At 44.7% G+C, this 18,768-nt stretch overlaps 1 pseudogene; it reads right to left on the reverse strand.

The window, feature by feature from the left end:
- Window positions 1-17,200: 17,200 nt before the first annotated feature.
- LOC101532299 (dnaJ homolog subfamily A member 1-like) lies at window positions 17,201-18,433 on the reverse strand (annotated as a pseudogene).
- Between the last annotated feature and the right edge of the window lie 335 nt (window positions 18,434-18,768).

Here is an 18,768-nt window from a genome sequence, read left to right on the forward strand (position 1 = left end):
CTCAGTGGCAGATCTTGTGCACACCAGTGGGTTCTAGGTTTGGGCTGACTTAGTCCACCTCCTGTCCTGGCAGAAACGGTAGCCCTGCCCAACTGGCCCATACTCAACCCGATTCTTAACTGTTGGGTGTTACAGCCCAGCCACACCTTGTCCATACCCAGCTCTTATGTGGTCCAGTGGGAGCGGAAACCTAGCTCAACCTCTCCTACACCCACTGTGGCTCACCAGTGCATGCTGGAGTCTAGCCCAGTCTGGAATGCTCCAGAGCCTGTCCACATCCTTGCTGAAGGACACTGCAGCCATGTTCAGCCCAGACTGCCACCCCCATTCTGGCTCCTGCGCTCACCAGTGGGAACCACAACCAGCCAGGTCGTCCCTTAAGGTTCCCAACCAGGACTGTTCCCAGCCATAGGCCTTGCACATGCCAGTGGTTGCTCTGACCTAGCTCTGCATAGCCCATCTCCTGTTTTGACCTTTGCCGTCGGATGCTGCAATCTGGCCTGACCCGGCCCGCTCCCAGTCCCAACTCTCACTGGCAAGCCTGGGTCTGCCCAGTCTGCTCCCATCCCTGACTCATGCAAACCAGCAGATGTGATAGCCTAGTTGAGCATGCCCCACATTCCAGCCTGGCTCTTGCAGTTGCCAGTGAGCAAAGGTTGGCCTGGCTCTGCCTGGTCCACCCTCTTCCAAAACCACCCCACATGCATGCGGACAAGGTGGAGCTACCATGCCTGGTCTGACCAACATCCAGGCCTAAAACACATGCTCACAAGTAGGAGTAATGGCCCATCAGGGGGGTTTCCCTAGTTCTTCCACCAGACCCAGTCCCAGACCCAGATCTCATATGCGCCAGTGGGTGCTAGGCCTTTATTGTTCATTGGCTATCCCCTCTGTCCTGCATATGTATGAGTGGTGGATGTTGTGGCCTGGCCTGCCCCACACCATATTCTTGGGTGTATCTGCGGGTGCTGCAGTCTGGACGAACCCGACCTGTACCCAACCCCCGTACCCATGAGTATCAATTGTCAGGGTTTTCCATGGTCATGCCGAGCTCAGCCTGTTACCACCCCCAGCTCCAAGCAAACCAGCTGAAATTGCAGATCACAGGGGTGGGCCCACACATCCCCCACAGAATCTGCCCCCCAACCCAGTTCTCTTGTGTAGTTAGTGCCATGGCCCAGCCTAGCAATACCTGTCTCCTGGTTCAACTCTCATTGGCAAGTACTGTGATCCAGCCCTGCCAGGTAGGCCCCCAGCCCTAGCACCAGTGAGTGGTATTCAGTATTGGTCATTACTAACTACCCCAGCTCTGCTATCTCTCTAGGGCTGGTGTTTCAGTTTGAACCTTAAAGGTCCTTAGATTTCCCCCTCAAGATCTTACCACCTGGTGGGTGGGTGCCAATGGCCTGAGCCCTGCTTTCTGGGAGCTCATTCCTGGGGCTAGCTGGCCCCCTCTGGCTCCCAGCATCTGGCAGGCTGATTGGCTCAGGCGTTCAGATCCAAATCCCGCGCCTGGGACAAACCGATCCACCTGGGTCTGAGCACATGGTAGTCTGTCGGGACAGAACCTCCAGACTGAGCTCTGTCTGGGGACAAACTGACCCACCTGATTCCAAGCCCATGGCCAGCCAAGGGGCCCAGGCCACCTGGCCTGAGCCCTGTTGCCTGGGAGCCCACCTTCCTGGATTTTTTTTAAAGCTTTATTTTATTTTATTTGTAAGGCAGAGTTATATAGAGAAGGGCACACATGCACAGAGAGGTCTTTCATCTACTGACTCAGTCCTTAAATGGCTACAATGTTTGGAACTGGGCCATGCTGAAGCCAGGAGCCAGGGCTTTCCTTTGGGTCTCCCGTGTGAATCACAGGTAGCCAAGCATATGGACTGTGCTCTGCTGCTTTCCCAGGTGTCTTAGCAGGGAGCTGGATTGGAAGTGGAGAGCTGGGACTTTGCATGGAATGCTAGTGCCACAGGTGGCAGCTTAACCAAGTATGGAGTTGTTCATTGCCAATAACTCAATGCTTTATGGGGTTCCCAATGCTTAGCTTAACAAAAAATTTAATGTGGATTCAGCTCATATTTAAATAATGGCATACAGAATTTGTTTTCTGATTCTACTATAGAACAGTGCTGTGATATTGACAAAAACAAAGAAAGGCACATATGTATGTATGTGCTTAGTTGTTAAGGATAACTATGTACATTTTTATACTCAGATATTCTGGCAGTCTGTCAGCTACTCTCTTTTTGGACACTAGGGGGAGATCATGATTCACTTTTACTCAAAATGAATGCAACTTTTTCAAAGAAAAGATGTTTTTCCATCCTTGCGTCTTGGAACCAGTATTTTGTTTCCAGGGAATTACTGTCCTTCTACTTGGTCCAGAGGCTTTGGAAATCTAGATATGACTGAGAGGATTAATGTTTGAGGACATAATGGCAGCTCAGAGAGTTAAGATCCTTTCACATGTTGATTAGTCGCTAAATGACTGCGATTAGACCAAATGACTGTGCTATAGCTGGAGTCCTGCTAGGCTTCCAGCAGTGGAAGTACTGTGTGGCTACCTGAGCTAGACACAGGCCCCTTTTCCTACCCTTTCACAACTGGAGACACACACACACACACACACACACACAAATATACAGTTATTGTTGTAGGTGGTGGAACCTGAATTTAGTGAGGCAGCCAGCAGTGAAGGAAAGTGTTTTTTCCAGTTGCTTCCTCCAAAATTCTGTTTAGATAGCTACATGAGTTTAGTAAGCTAAAAACTGTAACAAGAAAGCAAAGTGAACACTTTTTTGAAGTAGACCCTTTACAATTGTTACGTGATTTTTATCTCTAAATATAGCCATTCCTAGAAAATAAAGAACATGGGAGGGTTAAAAAAAACATTCATCAACCTCAAAAATAAAAATACAAGTTAAAATTCAGTCTCAGAGATCCAACAAGGTGTTCCTTGTACTGATGAGACAGCTTGGGAAATAAAGACATTAGATGAGGCTAGACCCTGAGATACCTGGAATCATGCAGATGTTGGGGGACAGACCTAGATTCCAGTGATAGAAGTAATTCCAGCTGTGATGGCCGAAAAAAGTACAGAGTTAAGCCTCATTTCTAACATCACAGGGAGGGTTCCGGAGTGAGTCTCCCATTGACTGGTAGGGTCATATTTCTTTTCCCCCAGCTGCAGGCAACTGCCTAGGTTGCCTAGTATCAAGGCAAGTGTTGCACTACTGCTGGGAGAAAAGCAGGCATTCTGGGCCTGGTTAATGTCAAATTTGTGTTAACTATACCAGTATGGCAGCATAATTGTCTATTTCTTCCCCTTCCCCTTCCTTTTAAAAAGATATAGGGGGAAGGCAGGGAATGCTGGGTGGGCCATGCCACCCCAGCCCCCAGACCAGGGGTGGAGTGCAGGGAAGTGCCAGGGGAGACGGAGGTCATATGCATAGGAGTGGAAGCAGCTGAGGGCATGTTTAGCAGGGGAAGCATGACTTCTGGGGGCTTCCACAGACCAGGCCACCGTACTTGCAGGTAAGTGAAGGAACTGAGATGGAGTAGTTTAGAGGGGGGAAACCAGAGGGTATGTTTGGATCAGGTCAAGGCACCTGTCCAAGTAGGAGATCTGGGCTGGGCTAAATAGCATCAGCCACTGCTCATTAGCACTCGTAAAACCTGGGGCTGGGGACATGCCTGGCTGGGCTAGACCACAGGACTTGCCCATGAGTGTCAGTTCCGGGGGTGGGCCAGGTCAGGCTGGGCCAGAACGCAAGAGAAAAAGATCAGGGGCTGATTCTGTAGGGGGCTTGTGGGCTCACTTCTGTGGGACTGCAGCTGGTTTGTGTGGAGAGCTGGGGGTGGTGACAGGCCAAGCCAGGAACCTGGTCTGGCAGGGCCAGGCTGCAGCACCTACCGGCACATGCAAACGCCAGGACTGAAGGTAGACCATGCCAAGCAGGACTGCTGTACCCACCAACATGCATGAGATCCAGGGCTGCAAGTAGGCCTTTTAGGGAAACTTGGGGAACTCTCCTACTAGGCTGCAACTCCTAGGGAGCACAAGAGGAGCTGGGGGTGGGCTAGGCCAGACAAGCCTGCAGCACGGTCAGCATTTGTGTGGGCCAGGTATGGGGCCAGGCTGGGCTGGGCCAGGCCACAACACCCACTGGCATGTACCAGAGCCTGGACAAGATGTGGGCCATCCCAGCTGGACTAGGCTGCAAGACCTGAGACTGAAGGCAGGCCACTGCCAGATTGGGTCAAAGTACCTGCCAGTATGTGCAAGAACTGGGGCTGGGAATAGGCCTGGTAGAGGAACTCTGGGGATTCTCCTCTTAGGTTGCATCTCCCACTGGTGAGTGTGAGAGCAGCATCTGGGGCTGGAAGTAGGCTTGGTAGGGAACTTGGGGAATCCTACTAGTTGGCAGCTTTTGGTGAGTGTGAGATCTGGGGCTGAGGGCAGGCCAGGCCAGGCTGGGCTGCAACACCTATCAGTGTATGTGTGATCTGGGTCTGTGGGTGAGCTAGGCTGGGCCGTTCTCAGCATACACTGGCATGAGTGAGAGCCAGGAGGGGTGCAGGCCAGGCCAGTTTGGGTCACAACACCTGCCAGTTCCCATGAGGGCTGAGGGTGGGCCACGCTGGACTAGCTTGCTGCCCCCACCTGTGAGAGCTGCTGGGTCTGGGGGTGGTTCAGGCTAAGCCAGGTTGTAGCACCTATTGACGAATGCAGACACAGGAGGCAGACCATCTCAGATTGGGCCACAGCATCTGCTGGCATGTGCAAGACTCCAGCCAGGGAGAGGCCCTGTTAGGGGAACTACAGGGACTCTCTTCCCGGGCTTTACTTCCACTGTTGAATGTGAGAGCTGGCACTGGGGTGGGCTAGCTGGGCAAAGCCACAGTACCTGCTGGTGAGTGCCAGGACTGGATATCAGTCATGTCAGGCTGGACTGCAGTATTCCCTGGCAGGTGCAAGATCTGGGGCTAGGAGCATCCATGGCAAGGAAACTGGGCATTCCTCTGCTAGGCTGTTCCTCCACAGTGAGCACAGGAACCAGGGCTGGGGGCAGGCCAGGCTAGAGAAGATGTCAGCACCTGTTGGCATGCGTGCCTGGGTCAGGCTGAGCTAAGCCAGAGGACCCATGAGTGTGCTTCAGAGCTGGATAGGATATGGACTAGGCTGTAGCAGACACTGGTATGTGCAAAAACTGGGGCTCAGGGTGAACCTGGTAGGAGTTGTTGGGGATCAACTGATTAAGCCATGTGTGGCACCTTCTGGCATATGTGAAAACAGTTTTTAATGGGCTGACTGGGCTGGATTGGGCCGCAGCACCCATTGATTATGTGAGAAATGGGGCTGGTGTGGGGCTGGCATGAAACTGACCAGGCAGCTGTATCCAATGGTATGTATATTGGCTGGTACAGGTGACAGACCACATCTGACTCTGCACTGGCTGGTACACATAGGAGTCCAGTTTGAAGTCACCCCAGGCCAAGTTTCTTGGGGGATTTCCAAACTAGACTGCTGGACTCAGACCCTGGCCACCCTGGAAAGTCACAGGATTTGTGATCCAACTTTAGAATGCAAGTATTGGGACTGGACCTCTTCAGTTGCTGATGCCTGTGCCGTGAACAGCATGCCTAGATGCACATGGGGGACATGGAAGCCAGCTAATGTAGGCCGGCAGGGGACATCAAGTGCCTCATCAGAGGATGGAAAGCAAAACAGGTTGGACAATTTTCCTGGCCAAGCTAGCAGCATATTCCTGGGTCTATGGATACATTAAGGTGGACTCTGTCAACCAATTGACCTTGGAAAGATTTTCTCAACCCTGAGTGATGAAACCGCAACTTCTCAGGGCTATCAAAACCACTCAAGTAACACTCTGGGAACACTTGTCCACGTGGGGGTTTCTAGGGTGTCACCAAAGGACCGTGCCCCATCCTCAGGTGATGATGTAGTTTGACAGCAAGGAGTGATTTCTTCCCTCTCTTCCACTGCAGGCACAGGACAAAAAAAAAAAAGAAAGATTGAAACATGTGTTCCACGATACTTCCTCCATACCTGAGCTTCCTCACCCTCATTGGAGACCCCCATGGGCATGCATCCCTCTCAATTATTTAAATGACATTAACAATAAAATAAAAATTATTTTTGTTGGAAATAAAATGAAACTTATTAATTTTTATTGGAAAGGCAGATTTACTTAGAGAAGGAGAGACAGAGAGAAAGATCTTTCATTGATTGGTTCACTCCCCAAAAGTCTACAATGGCTAGAGCTGAGGCAATCTGAAGCTAGAAGCCAGGAGCTCCTTCCAGGTCTCCCATGTGGGTGCAGGAATCCAAGGCTTTGGACCATCTTGCACTGCTTTCTCAGGACACAAGCAGGGAACTCGATGGGAAGTGGAGCAGCCAGGACATGAACCAGCACCCACATGGAATGCCAACACTTGCAGGTAGAGGATTAACAAATTGAACCGTCCTGCACCCCCCCACTCCCCAAAGCAACTATCCTTAACTGGTTTGATTACTTTTTGTGTAGCTCAAGATTAAAAAAAATCACGTCAACATATTCCGTTACAAACACTCCATTTCAGAGTGCCTCTCCTCTGATTGCAGCTTCCCGTGAACGCACATCCTGTGAAGCAGCAGATGGTGGCTCAAGTACTTGACTCCCTGCTACCTTGGGAGGTGGAGGGGAAGGAGGACCTGTGTTGAGTTTGGACTTCTGACTTTAGTCTGGCCCAGCACAGCTGTTGTGTATTTGAGAGTGAACCAATGGATGAGAGACATCTCTGTGTCTTTACCTCTTAAATAAATAAAATAAAAATTTTGCATTGATGAAAACCGTCGTTTTAGGAAAATGCTCACCTCCTTGGCTAAGCTATAACAAGTGTTGTCAGGCTGACTAAGGGTGTGGGAAGCTTTATCAATCTGTGTCCCAAAGGGTAGGCAGAGAAAAACAGTAAGAGCCTTGGGGCAACTGCTAATCAATGAGGCATAGAATCAAAGAACTTATAGCTGGGCTCCCCTGATAGTGGTTTATTGATGAAATCACCTAAAACTTTTTTGGTCGCTTTTTTTTTTTATTAATTATTTTGCATTATGTTACAGTTTCATAGGCTCTGGGAATCCCCCCCCACGCCCCTCCCCCCGGTGGATTCCTCCACCTTGATGCAGTATTACAGTTCAAATTCAATCAAGATTCTTTCCTTGCAAACGTATACCAAGTATAAAGTCCAGCTATTTATTGTCCAGATGGGTTGAACAGTCTCTTGGGGAGACCATTTCTGGTCCGTTGTTAGAGCTGGCAGAATATCATCCCATTCAACCAAGAGTCCCGACATAACATCAACAGCAATTTGCAACATTATGGAATTGACATGGTTGTGAGTAACCAGTGTGTTACCAAAAAAAAAAAAAAAAAAAAAAAAAAGAAAGCAAGTTCTTAACCACAACCTATGATTAGCCCATCGACATTTCAGTTTTCGTTTTATATACAGAACCGACTGCTATATACCTTAAAATGGCTATAAGGTACCATTCAGCTGTCTCGTGTCTATTTCATTTTAGTATTTAGCCATTTGTTGTGTTGAAGTATAATTTTGCTGATCTTGGCAGATTTTAGGGTAATCTAGACTGACTTGTAATCTAACAAGACATTTGCCGACAATTAAGGTGCTGAACATTTTTTTGTTTGTTTTTTTTTTGGGGGGGGGTGTGCAGGAAAATCCCCAACACCATGGTGAGGAGTGACTAATCTTTGTGTCCCACCCAGCGAGGCATGAGCCAATCCACGCCAGCTCTTTCCTGTCAGATTCCAGGCTCTACTTTTTGTTGTTTGTCTATTTATTTTAGGTTTTTTTAGTTTGTATGATTGTTTGCTATGAGGGGTTTTCGGAGCGATCCCGATGGTCATTGCGAGAGAGGGTGGGGGTCCAGAGGTGGAGCCAGGCTCGGACCAGAGAAAGCTCTCCTCCCTGGTCCCGAAGGACGTTTATCGTTCTTCTGTTTCTGCGAACCGCTCAGGGCTTCTGGTTGTCTTTCCGATGACGTTGGCTTCTGCACGGTAGTGTTTGGACTTCTTCCATCCCCTGCGTTTGGTCGCTTTTTTAAGAGAAAAAGATTATAATTATTTGAAACAACATTAGAGACAGAGAGAGATGGGAGACAGAAACACAGGGAGTGGGAGAAGGATGAAAAGGGAGAGGGAGGAGGGTAGGAAAGGAAGTAGGGAAAGAGGAGAAAGAGAGAGAGAGAGAGAGAGAGAGAGAGAGAGATCTTCCATCTGGGTTTTTTTTTTTTTTTTTTTTCCCGGATGGCTGCAGTCTGCAATGGCAGGGCTGGGCCAGGCAGAAACCAAGAGCCTGGAATTCCATCCAGGTCTCCTAAGTGGGTGACAGGGACCCAGCCACTTGGGCCATCTGCTATCTTCCCAGGTGCAATAGTAGGGAGCTGACCAGGACTGGAGCTAGCACTCCAATGGGATGCTGGCATTACAGGGGATGGCTTAACTTGTAGCACCATAAAAATGTGTGCTTCCTGACAGAATTCATTCCAAAGCCTGAAAGAGAGGTTGCAGGTTGAGGGCGGTGGTGGTGACCAAGGAAGGCAGGAGGCAGGAGGCAGGGCCTTAGGAATTCAGCGCTGGCGATACTGCTTTTTCTTCCTACTATGAGCAGCATTGCGGAGCTCTGTGGTTCTCAATCCTGCACATGCATGGCGATCACCTCTAGTACTTTAAAAAATAGAACCACTCTGGAAAATTCTTGGGTAGCATTGCGTTAAAGTTGAACTTACCCCATGCTGTACTGTCACTTCTAGGTGCAAAACAGTGTTTATCCAGCAGTCTTACTTTATTATCCTACACCTGCACCCCTCATTGGTCCCTAGTATCTGGAGCCTTTTTAGACATAATTTTCTTTACTATGGCTACCCATCCATGAAAATTTAATATTATAGATAAATTGTGTATTTGGTTATACTATTTATGTATTATGGCCTTTTGCACCCTGATGTTTGGAGGGCCACAGATCTGGAATATCTAAGATCTGATTTTTGTGCTTTGTTAAGAGGCTGCTTTTCATCCCCTTGAGGGAGCTGTTGCTCTCCTTGAAATTGCATGATTTAAAGATAAAAAATAAGGGCCTCCACCCTTCAAAAAGGCATATATAAGAAATGTTCTTAGTATCTTTGTTCATATTTGCTTTAAACTGGAAACTACCCAAATGTGTACTGACTGGTGAATGGTTAAACTGATCATAGTATGTCCATACAATTAAAATACTGGATGTCATAAGGAAGAATGAGGCATAGATTCACACAATTGTGTATCTGGTGAATTTTTCTGTGAATGTAATTAAAAAGATATTTATGTCCAACTCTCCTCCCCCACTCCCATCTGCCCGCAGCTAGAAGCCGGGATCAGAATCTCTGGGCAGGGCCTGGGCAGTGGTGAGTTCCTCCACCTCCCCAGGTGGTTGGAATGTTCACATTAAAGGCAAGAGACGCTGGCTTGGTGGCAGGAGCATGGGCTGTAAGAGCAGAGAGTGTGGGTGCAAGTTGTGTCTGTGCCATCTACTACTTGTTGGGTCTCTGAAACTGTTGAGCGAATGAAGTGAGGTGTCTCAGCAGAAGCCCCACGATAAAGGAAATGTTCCATAAATGCTGCTTTGCAAATGCTTTCCCCCTCAGACCACTGTGGGTAACAGCAAGAGTTTAGCAACTGCTGCAACTACCACGACTCCCAGGATTCTTGCCCTAATGGATGGTTTGGATACACACTAATTGCCTGAATTATTTCATTTGGGTGTTGTGTTCCAGGCTTTCTCTAACTGATAGCACATGTGGAATGTCTTCATGAATGATTCACTTTGTAAGCCTGTGGTGTTTCTATCCCTCACACTCCTACTCACTCTATATCTTTGCTCTCCTGTTTCCTAATCTCTCTCTCATTATCAAAGCAGAAGAGGAGCATATCAGACATTAAAATGCATTGTATGAGGCAATTGGCCAATTGCTTGGTATGATTGGTCTATGCAGTGTGTGTCTCTTGAAGTATCACGCTACATACCATAAAATGCACAGACATTTCATGTAAGCTCCCAAATTAAAAGAAATACATTAAAGAGATAAAAATTTTTATCTAAAAAAATACATTGGTCATATTGTAGAAGCTAAAAAGGTTGTTCACAGAAAAAGGTGGGAGAAAACAGATTTGTAGAGGCTGGGAGGGCACAGGAGAAGGAGGGATAGAAGTTGGACTATGGGGACCAAAATACTGTTAGATAAGAGAGGGCATTAGTGCTAATGTTCTATAGCACATTAGGATAATTAGAGTCAAGGCTGGGCATTTTGTGCAGCAGTTAGGATTCCATTTAAGAAGCCTACATCCCATGTCCAAGTGTCAGGGTTCAAGTTCTGTCTTCACTCCTGATCCAGTTTGTTGCTAATGTGCACCCTGGGAGAAGGTGATGATTCAAGTACTTGGATTGCTATTATTTATGCAGGAAGCTTACAATGAGTTCCTGGCTCATGGTTTCTGCCTTGCCAAGCCTCAAATGTTGAAGTCGTGAAGTATACCAGCAGATGAAGAGAATTTCTCTCTCTTTCCTCTCTTTCAAATTAATAAAAACCACAAAATAACTGGAGGAGAAGAGTTTGAAGATTCCCAACACATACTGCAAATGATATGTGATAAAAAGAAACTATTAGTTACCCTAATTTGATCATTACATATTATATATGTGTATCAGATTATAATACCATACCCCATAAACCTAGATATTTTATGCTCATTAAAAATGCACGGAAAAATAGTTATATAAGTGATAAATACTTATATATCATTGCTTTTCTTTTTTTATTCATTAATTATATTGTATTATGTGTCACAGTTTCATAGGTACTAGGATTCTCCCCACCCCTCCCCAAACCCTCCCACCATGGTGGATTCCTCCACCTTGTTGCATAACCACAGTTCAAGTTCAGTTGAGATTCCCTCATTGCAAGCATATACCAAACATAGAGTCCAGCATCTTATTGTCCAGTCAAGTTCAATGGCTTCTTAGGTATACCCTCTCTGGTCTGAAGACAGAGCCAGCAGAGTATCATCCCAGTCAATTGAAAGCTCCAACATACCATCAGTAAAAATTTACATCATTATGGAATTAATTGACATAGTAATGAGTAGCCAATATCTTAAAAATAAATGCTAGTTCTTAACCACCTTTTGTGACCACCTCACTGACATTTCAATTTTAGTTTATACACAACATATAACATACGTAACATAACATGTTATACATAACATCATATCATCTTAAATTAAGGCGAACATGTGGTATTTAACCTTTTGGGATTGGCTCATTTCCCTTAGCATTATGGTTTCCAGTTTGGCCCATTTGGCCACAAAGAACTGCATTTTGTTTTTTTTAATAGCTGAGTAGTATTCCATGGAGTAGATGAACCATAGCTTTCTTATCCAATCCTCTGTTGATGGGCATTTTGGCTGCTTCCATGTTTTTGCAATTACTGATTGTGCTGCTATGAACATAGGAGTGCATGTTGGTTTCTCATAAAACAAGTGTTCTGGATATATTCCTAGGAGTGCTATTGCTGGATCATATGGTATGTTGAATTTGAGTTGTTTGAATGTTCTCCATACTGATTTCCATAGAGGCTGTACCAGTCTGCAGCCCCACCAGCAGTGGAGTAGGGTTCCCTTATCCCCGCAACCTCGCCAGCAAGTGTTGTTGGTGCTTTTATTCATGTGGGCCAGTCTTACTGGCTATATCATTGCTTTTCTTCTCTTGCTACCTACCATTATTTGAACATGATTTGACTGCCAAACTCATGAAGGCATTTAACCCCCAAAGAAAGAGATAATAGTACTAGCCGAGTGGAAACTTAATTCAGTATGGTGTTTAGGAGCTAGGCTTAGGGGATTACCTAATATTGGTAATCCTTCTGAGGGAGCTGGTTATAAAAACTCAAGGCAGAACTGACCAGGCAGCTGTATCCAATGGTATGTATATTGGCTGGTACAGGTGCCAGACCACATCTGACTCTACACTGGCTGGTACACATAGGAGTCCAGTTTGAAGTCACCCCAGGCCAAGTTTCTTGGGGGATTTCCAAACTAGACTGCTGGACTCAGACCCTGGCCACCCTGGAAAGTCACAGGATTTGTGATCCAACTTTAGAATGCAAGTATTGGGACTGGACCTCTTCAGTTGCTGATGCCTGTGCCGTGAACAGCATGCCTAGATGCACATGGGGGACATGGAAGCCAGCTAATGTAGGCCGGCAGGGGACATCAAGTGCCTCATCAGAGGATGGAAAGCAAAACAGGTTGGACAATTTTCCTGGCCAAGCTAGCAGCATATTCCTGGGTCTATGGATACATTAAGGTGGACTCTGTCAACCAGTTGACCTTGGAAAGATTTTCTCAACCCTGAGTGATGAAACCGCAACTTCTCAGGGCTATCAAAACCACTCAAGTAACACTCTGGGAACACTTGTCCACGTGGGGGTTTCTAGGGTGTCACCAAAGGACCGTGCCCCATCCTCAGGTGCTGATGTAGTTTGACAGCAAGGAGCGATTTCCTCCCTCTCTTCCACTGCAGGCACAGGACAGAAAAAAAAAAAAGACTGAAACATGTGTTCCACGATACTTCCTCCATATCTGAGCTTCCTCACCCTCATTGGAGACCCCCATGGGCATGCATCCCTTTCAACTATGTAAAGAATATTAAAGATAAAACAAAAATTTTTAAAAGGGTTAAATCAAGCCATTGGTCTCTGTTGGCTGGCTGTTTGATTATTCCTCCATGCCTGCTCCATTAGTACCACTCTCCAGCTGCACCAGACAGCCAACTGGTGGGCCTGCCCAATCTTGGAAACTCCAAAGCTGTGTGCCAATATAAATCTTTTCATAACAGTGAAATTATCAGGTATTTCACTGTGATGATGAAAAGCTGATAAATACCCTCCGTTAAATTGGATCAGCCATGGCTACTGGAAGTCTGTCTCTAAATCTCATTTTCTCTGATTTCTCATAGCTTTCTCTGCCTTGCAAATGGCAGCCTCTTCCCCTAGACTCTCTTCATAGGCTCCCAGACTGTAGTTTTGTTTCTCAAGACGTTTGCCATTATTTTAGCTTGCATCAAATCATTTTTTTTGTCTTGAAAAAAATTATTTTCATTTTATTTGAGAGAGGGATCTGATGGTTTACCTACCAAATGTTCGCAATTACTTGGGCTGAGTCAGGCCACAGCCTGGAGCCTAGTACTTAATCCAGGTCTCCCATGTTGGTGGCAGGGACCCAACCACTTGAGCTATCATGTATTGCCTCCCATTAACAGCAAGCTGGAAATGGAAGTGAAGCCAGTACTCGAACCAGGCACTCAGATATGGGATATGGGTGTTTCAAGTAGCATCCTAACTGCTCCGTTAAATGCCTGCTCCTAATTTTTTTAGAACATTACTTTCATGATCTATTAGAACATATTTCAGTATTATTTCTATATCTGAAAATGGAATTTCTTTTTTCCCCTTTCCTCCCTCTCTCTTTACCATCTTCCTTTCTTCCTCGTACTTTGCAAAATTTTTAGCATTTGAGTTGAGTATTAATTTTATCCATGTTTTTGTATCTGACTTATTTTAGTCATAGTTTCATCACTTTGATTCATTTAAAAAATATGTAGCTGTAGTTCACTTGCAAGATTTTCATTGTTTTACTGTATCATAATTCAGTTATTCATTGTATTGTTGAATAACATATGGGTTATTTCCTGTTTGGGGGGAGTTAAATTCCAAGTTGTAGATTGGGAAAAAATGATGGATTTTCTGAGTGAGTGAGTTTGTATGGTGATCATGGCATGTAAAATAAATGGATGCAGCATAAGGCCACAGAAGAAAGGAAGAAGAAGAAATATGTCCAAGTTGGAGACATTTCTTTGTTGACTATAGGGGCATATTGCATGGAACCCAAGATTCAATAATTAAGAGCCTTATAACATTCAGCGGAAACAAGTTTGCTGAAAGAAAATTGCCTGGGCAGTATTTTTACCACCTGCTTTCATGTATCACAAAGAAAGGAACAGGGGAGACAACCGGAGCGTTTGGAGTCAGGCCTTTCCTGTGAGTGGCTGAATTCCCGTCGCTGTTCTGGTCTGCTGCGCTGTCTTCTGGCTTCTGTGTCCTGTGTGCTGAGGCTCGAGGCGTCTGCTTCTGGGCTTGAGGCTTCAGTGTTCCTTTCCAACGTCTCTCTTTTGTCTGGGCTTCTGCTCAAGGTTCTTTTCGGGGTCTTTCTTTTGCATTCAGGGAGGGCAAACATCAAAAATCTGTCTCTGTGTGTGTGTGTGTTCATGTACACATGTGAATAACTAGGGCAATGTTTGAAATCTTTGGATAGAATTGGGGATGGTGAGTAGATGTGTTTGTTAAGTTGTCTCATTTTTTTTTTTCACAAAAAGATCCAGAAGTAGGTAGGAATATTTGAATTGAAAAAATTGTAAAATCATTGCTTTGGAAAAGATGTTACCAATAAAAATGACTAATGACTGATTTAATGTAAGTACTTCAAGTGATAAAAACTATAAAGCACAATTCATAAAACAGAAAAGGACATGGATAAGCAAATAATGGAACAGGAAATCCAAATGGTCCATAAATCAGTGCAAAGATGCTAAACTACTTTAGTTATCCAAGAAATGCAAAATAATAATAATACTTTTGAGCTTACAGTTTGGAAAATATTAAAACTGAGTTAACGTTTACTGCTGGCAGAGATCTGCAGAAATGGTTTTCATGCATTGCTGGTGCAAGTGCTATTTTTAAAAACCTTTTAGTAAAACGATTTTATAAAAAAATAATTTGACTCGTGGAACTTCTGATAATACAGTAAATAGATACAAAAGCTTTAGTATAATAGTAGGTAAGAAAATCATGCCAGTTATTTCTTTATAATGACAGCATATTGGAAATATCTTTAATTTCCCTCTAGAAGAGAATTATTGAATAAACATATGGCAAATTCATACACATAAGGTATAAAACAGCCATAAAAGGTATTCATCTAGTTCTATAGTAGTTGACTTAGCCATATTTCTGCCACAAAGTCTTGAGAGTAGAAAACAAGAGAGAATACAAGATAACATCATACATCTTTTTAGAGTTTTATATTTGCATTTACTGTTCATTTAACTTTTTTTGCCTTTTCTGACAGCATATAGCTTTAATTGACACAGAAGCATATCATGACTTTCTTTTTTTTACATTTTATTATTATTATTGTCATTTTCATAGGTTCTTGGCATTTCCCTTATCCCCTCCCAAATTCCCTCTCCCCCACCTAGTTCCTCTATATCATTACTAACATGAAGTTCTTCATACACAGTCATATGCCCATCTTGGCAGGCATGGACAATGGCAGAGAGTCCAGCATCCTATTGTCAAGATATAGTGAACAGTTTCATTGGGAGTCCATCTTTGTCTGGAAGTAGAAATGCATACTGCATTGTATCCTCACATCTGGATGTTAGTCTCCATTGCACAGCTACTGTACATCCCCTCAAGTGAAAAGTCATAATACAAAATCAACAATAGAAAGAAAAATAGAAATTTACAATGCCATGAAGTTAAATGACATGTTACTAGATATGACAGTCTCCATTACACAGCTACTATACATCCCCTTAAATGAAGAGCCCCCAAACAAAATCAACATCAGGGAGAAAAAAGAAATTAACAACACCATGAAGTTAAATCATGCTACTAAATGACTAACGTGTAGCTGAAGAAATGAAAATCAAGAACCTTCTGGCAGAAAATGATGCTACTGTATGATCTATGAGTCATTGAATGATTTAATCAGAAGGAAGTGTTTTGAAGAGATGAAACTGACAGAAAACAACAAAATCCATGCAATATAGTTTCCGCTGATTTTTGTTGGTGAAGTGTGTCTCTTCTAGACAATAAATAGATGGGTTTTGTGTTTTTAATCCAGTCTACTAATCTATTATTTTCCTGCGGGACCAGTGCAAATCCACGAACCTCAGCAAGTTCTCACGAGCTCAGCACATGCACAGTTCACTGTTGTTCCCTGCAGTCCTAAAGCTAAAGCTATTGCCACAGTGTACAAAGTGGTGCCTGATATACCACTACTAGAGTTCTTGATCTGCTGGCCATCAGGTCTGAGGGCTACCCAGATCTGTCTTGGGTGGAACCTGTAGAATTCCACGTTGCTGCAGTTCACTGAGACAGAAATGAGTTCACTCCCAGCTCAGCGTATGCATAGTCCTTTCCTTTGCCTCCTTATGCAAAATGGCGCCCAATTCAGCTCTAGGGGGCTGACTGGGCTGTGAAATCCACCCTGTTCTCGCACTACCCTTCTGGGATCTGCTGCTCTGTCTCTGCTCCTGGTCAAATCAAACGGACCAGCAGGACGGACAGTTTTTTGTTGGGGTTCACCTCCCAAGCTCCCAGTGAAAGCTCCACCTGGTTGCTGGTGGAACTCCAGCTGCTGGTGGAGTTCAGATCACTGTTAGCTGAATGTTGCTGGAGTATCAGTCACTGCAACACCATACTGCTGTGCCTGCTGCTTTCCTGTGTCTGTCAGTCTCCAGGTACCCCTCTGCTGTTGTTCTGTCCTTTCCTATTTCCTGAAATATGTCCTCTCTGCTTCATCCTGATTAAATGTTTTCCGTCTGTTTAAATGTGTCTTTACCCTATTCTGCCATCTTGATTCTTGTATTTACTGTTCATTTAACTTTTAAAGCATTAGTATAGTTGAATATTAAAGCAATATCGAGTAGTGAGGGCCCGGTGGCGTGGCCTAGCGGCTAAAGTCCTCGCCTTGAACGCCCCGGGATCCCATATGGGCGCCGGTTCTAATCCGGAAGCTCCACTTCCCATCCAGCTCCCTGCTTGTGTCCTGGGAAAGCAGTCGAGGACGGCCCAATCCATTGGGACACTTCACCCGCGTGGGAGACCTGGAAGAGGTTCCTGGTTCCCCGCATTGGATCGGCGCACACTGGCCCGTTGCGGCTCACTTGGGGAGTGAATCATCAGATGGAAGATCTTCCTCTCTGTCTCTCCTTATTTCTGTATATCTGACTTTGTAATAAAAATAAATCTTTAAAAAAAATATCGAGTAGTGAGCATATTGTGGTTTATAATACTGCACTCATTAATCTACTGCTTCAGATAAAATGGCAGCAGTGACTTATCCACTGGTCCCAGTAAGATTCTTGATGCCGACAACCTGGGATGATGTTCATCATCCTCATCTGCTTCTCCGTTATGATGGTGCTGCTTTTTCTGATTTGGTTCAAAGTGCATTAGTCTAATATATTTCATTAATCTTTTCAAATTCCTTTCTCTCAGAGAGAAGTTTTTCCAGCAAAGCCAGTTTGTCAGGAGAGAGAAAGCTACTCTCAGGTATTTCTCCTTAAGTTCAGTGATTAGGTGACACTTTTCAGAAGGTCTAGGATAAATTAGCATACTTCCATTTGGCCCGCACTTGGTATCTTCATGCTTGACAATCTGACCTGGGTGAGAGGTGTTGATTATGGCTTGGTTGTCAAGCATGGAAGTTGACTTTTGAAAACCACATCATGTTCCCACCCTGATAAACTATGTGAACATCATCAAACGAAAAACAAAAAAAGAAAAGAAAAAGAAGAATCATATAATGCTTCAACCAAGCGTATGTCAATACTCATAAAAAGTTCTTGTCCAGGAAAAGCAGCATGGTCCTTCTGATCTAACACTCCTGGCTACAGTCCTCGTTCTTGGTTCCCTTCACCATGGAGTGTTATCTTTCATGCCTTTGTCCGTATGACGTTTTAGAATTTTCTTGTCTCAAACTGTTTCAGTTGATGCTTCTACATCTCTCTTAAGGCCTGATGAGTTCTCTGTGGTCCTGACATTCCATGCATACAGATTAAATTTGCTGAGCCATTTCAGGTCCTATCTGACGGATTCTTATTTGCATTCCAGTACGTGGGCAGTTGGGACAGCATACCCCTTTCTTACTGCCTGGGCTTTCACATTTGTCACAAATCACACTGCTCTGCGGAGCTGGTTTCCTCATTGCACCACTATGGATGTCTTCTAAGGTTAAGGAGAGCTGATGTGCACCAATTGTGCCTCTCAGTTCTCTCTGCATCCTGCCCCCTCCTTCTCCAAAAAACATAGAAAAGATGTCCATGGGGGAGCCAGAACTAAAACTGGCACCACCCCCTCCCGTAATTGCTTGTCCTCCTTTGTCCTAGAATTCCTCTTTGTTAGGATCAGAAAGAACTTTCTAAGCTTTAGAAATCTGTTTGACCTTTACTCCCCATTTGGATTCTGGTCAGGGTGGTGCTTCAAGGCCCATTTTCTGTAAATCTTTTTCAGGTTTTCCTGAATGGTATATTTCACCATTTCATATAGCTAATGAGGGTGCTGAGGCCTCTGTGAGGAGTAGGTAGGAGCCTGTATCACGTGCAGCTAGCAGTACTGGCAGCCTCTGCTCTTCTGTGTCTCACTGAGGGTCCGAAAAGTTACATGATATATCTGATATGCACCAACAGGAAACTATAGTTATTTTAGTTGATGAAAGCAACCAAGGAAACGAAGAGACCTAGATTCAAAATCTGGATACAACCTTATTACTATTATTGTTGTTGTTCTAAAGTTTATTTATCTATTTGAAAGATTTGAAAGGCAAAGATACACACACATACAGAGAGAGAGAAAGAGAGAGATATAAAGAGATC

This window comes from Ochotona princeps, chromosome X (genome assembly GCF_030435755.1).
Source record: "Ochotona princeps isolate mOchPri1 chromosome X, mOchPri1.hap1, whole genome shotgun sequence".
In the NCBI taxonomy this organism is placed as follows: domain Eukaryota; kingdom Metazoa; phylum Chordata; class Mammalia; order Lagomorpha; family Ochotonidae; genus Ochotona; species Ochotona princeps.